Source organism: Scyliorhinus torazame, chromosome 17, assembly GCF_047496885.1.
Source record: "Scyliorhinus torazame isolate Kashiwa2021f chromosome 17, sScyTor2.1, whole genome shotgun sequence".
Lineage (NCBI taxonomy): Eukaryota > Metazoa > Chordata > Chondrichthyes > Carcharhiniformes > Scyliorhinidae > Scyliorhinus > Scyliorhinus torazame.
In genome coordinates, this window is record NC_092723.1 from 20,581,792 (window position 1) to 20,585,246 (window position 3,455).

The 3,455-nt window shown below is 46.9% G+C and overlaps 1 long non-coding RNA gene across 1 annotated transcript; it reads right to left on the reverse strand.

Moving 5' to 3' along the window:
* Positions 1–299: 299 nt before the first annotated feature.
* Positions 300–2,007, reverse strand: LOC140393767 (uncharacterized). Its single transcript, XR_011935728.1, has 2 exons — positions 1,961–2,007; positions 300–599 (listed from the first exon to the last, which is right to left on the reverse strand). It is a non-coding gene; the product is annotated as an uncharacterized lncRNA (long non-coding RNA).
* Between the last annotated feature and the right edge of the window lie 1,448 nt (positions 2,008–3,455).

The window sequence follows — 3,455 nt, forward strand, 5'->3', positions numbered from 1 at the left end:
TAACCCAGTAACCCCACCCAACACGAAGGGCAATTTTGGACAATAAGGGCAATTTAGCATGGCCAATCCACCTAACCTGCACATTTTTGGACTGTGGGAGGAAACCAGAGCACCCGGAGGAAACCCACGCACACACGGGGAGGATGTGCAGACTCCGCACAGACAGTGACCCAAGCCGGGAATCGAACCTGGGACCCTGGAGCTGTGAAGCAATTGTGCTATCCACAATGCTACCTTAATCTTCAGGACACTGCTACAAACAAGAGTCCAGGAGAAAACCATAGAGGCATCAAAACAAATGTTTTTATCTGTATTTTATTTGAACACTTACTATTTATTATCTCAGCTCGGTTGGCACAGTAAATAGTTTTGGAATTTCTGATCGGGCAACATCTCAGGAGGATCTAGTGAATCGGATAACCGCCTTCCACTATCAGATACCTGGGATTGAAACCAGCCAGAGAAAATGGGATTGAAATCCGTTCGCACTTCCACAAGGATCCTTCCTCCACACAGTGAGTTCACCGCAGTCTCAATTAGTGTTACCAAATCTCCAGAATTGGCCTTGGGGATTCTCCTGGACATAGCCGAAAGTAACCCTGGGAAAAAAAATCAAAATCAAAGGGACACTAAAGTAACATTGTGTACTTTAAAAAAAAAGTAAAGAATGCTTTGATCGATTATTGAAGACAGAGGGGGGAAAGAAGAATCGGCCAATTGAACAGTTTGGCAACTTTCCGGCTGACTCTGGGATGGGCCTGGCGGGTGGCCAGTTGACCAATGATGGGAGGTGGGGTGGTTGGAGGTCGGTGATACAATCCAACTTGAGCTGCCACTCTCCATCCATCACAACATCACGCACAAACTACTCTTAAAATTGGCAGCGCCACATGGGCTTAGAAGTCAGTATTGATGGGGAATGGGACTTGTTGCAGCTCGGAGGGTGGAGTTAGGAACTGTGGGATTATTGACCAAAAAAACAACAACCTCACAGCTGCTTCGCAGCCGATCCTATTGCCAGTAGCGGGATGTAGAAGGATTCCTTTGGTTGTTGCATTTCATTTCCGTGTGTTGTGTAATCTGGAATAAAGATTATCCCTCTGTGAAAACATACAAAAGGCGCCATAGTTTAACCAGCAGCTTGGGTCTACATTAATTGGAGTCCTGGTGGATGTGATTGAACAAGTGGCCTCTGTAATCTGACGATGATGGCTGGAGCCAACCAGACCAGACTCGCTCCCCAGGCACCCCCCTGGCTTCAGACACTACCCTGCAGATGCTTCTCATGTCTGTGCACTTCGCCGCACAGCATCAGTCGGGAAAGCCAACCAATGCAAACCCTTTGCTGCGTCTTGACCTCTTAAAGTGCCGAGGGAGCTGGGGAAGAGTGGCGGGGTTACATATGCTTGCAAAGCGGAATAATGTTCCATTTCCACCCCCCCTCCCCAATCCCTCAGTTCCTATCCCCATCCCTCCTTCTCCCGCGCCCACCACTGACATTCCTCACTCCAATCGGGACAGACAAGACAGAGAGGGACGGGGGGGGCGGGGGGGGGAAGAAAAAATTCCACTGGGAGATTTTTGCAGGAATGGAATTAAAACAAAAATCCCAAAGAAGCAACCATAGACGAGGCTGAACATTTTAAGCAAATATTTGTACTGCGTGAAAACCCATCGCATTCAATCCGAAAAACTTGGAACAAACGATTGTTTGTAAGAGGACCTCGTTTAGTATTGCGCACTTGGTGACTCGTGAAATCAAATACAATCTACTGAACCACACTAAGCTCCCAGACAAACACAGTAACAGCGCAGCACCAGAGAATCTTCGGTCACAATCAAACTCCTGCAACAAATTGAAGCAGATAAATCTTTCCAGTGCATATTTCAGATCAATGAGGGAAGAAATAGTACACGTAGCAAATTATTCACGAAACATCTTGCTGCCGGAATTAGTTACCTTTGGGCTAGCTGCAGTTAGCCGACCCAGTTCTGGAACTGCGACAGGGCAAGGATTGCATTTTTCAAATTACACAAGAGCAGAGCCTGGCAGGTTTTTGCCAGTCACTGCCTGGTGCGTTTATGTTGGGCGTTGAAACAACAGCCCCACCTCACCAAATATGTAGATCACACAACAACTTGCATTCATATAGCGCCTTTAATGTGGTTAAAACCACCCCAGGTGCTTCACCAAAAAAGGTTGTACGCTGAGCCGTTAGGACAGGAGACCAAAGGATGATTCAAAGATGTTGGTTTTAAGGAGCATCTTTAAAGGGAGAGAGAAAGAGAGAGGTAGAGAGGCGAATAGGGTTAGGGAGTGAATTCCAGAGCTTAGCGTCCAGACAGACAAATCAAACACCAGGAAATGCTGCAGCTGCTGACTGACCAGATTTATGGGGATGTGTAAGCTTCAGAGATTTCAGTGTGATGTTTAACACAGGGGGAAAGTGTCGGCTGATGTGCATCAAACAAATAAACAGGATGGCCGGGTCGGGCCAAATGGTCTTCTTCCAGTTCCCAATTATTCCCATGCAATATACTGAAAGGACCTTCGATAGGAACTGTGCCCCCAGGAGGAGGCTTCAGCTTGTTAATCGATGCAGAAAATTCCCCTCCTCCCCTTCTCACCGCCGCCCCCAGCCTCACGTCCACAGCAACACGGCAGTAAATTCAAACCCAATGAGTCTCATGGCACAGGAAAACAGAGAGCGAACATCTCCTGGCTATTTTATATTTCAAAAAATTACTTTTGCAACAAACAGCCACTATTTGGCACTGACAATAATTTAATATCGTTTATAAGTTGGAAGTTCAAAATTTTTACATCAGGAAGAGGCCGTTTGATATATTCATTCATGGGTTTGGAGCAATGCTGAAAGGGCCAAGATTTATTGCCCATCCCTAATTGCCCTTGAGAAGGCGGTGGCGAGCCACCTTCTTGAGCCGCTGCAGTCCACGTGATGTAGGTACACCCACAGTGCTGTTAGGGAGGGAATTCCTGGATTTTGACGCACTGACAGTGAACGAACGGCGCAATATATTTCCAAGTCAGGATGGTGACTTGGAGGGGAACTTGCAGACGGTGGTGTTTCCAGTCGCTGCTGCACTTGTCCTCCTAGGTGAGAAATGTTGCCGATTTGGAAGGTGATATCTTGTCCTCTTGGTTGTACCAAATGTAAGGCCCTTTCAGGGGGGGGGGGGGTGCTAATTTTACAAGATGCCAATTTCCTGCCTTCTCGCCAGAACATTACAGATCCACCTGGCAATAACTACCCAGGACTTCTGTTTCAATCCTGTAATTAAGAAGTCTCGATTGCAATTGTTTTGTGTGGCAGCATCACGGTGCTAAATGGGATAGATTTCGAACAGATCTATCAACTCAAAACTGGGCATCCATGAGGTGCTGTGGGCCACAGCAACAGCAGAATTGTACTTGACCACAATCTGCAACTTCA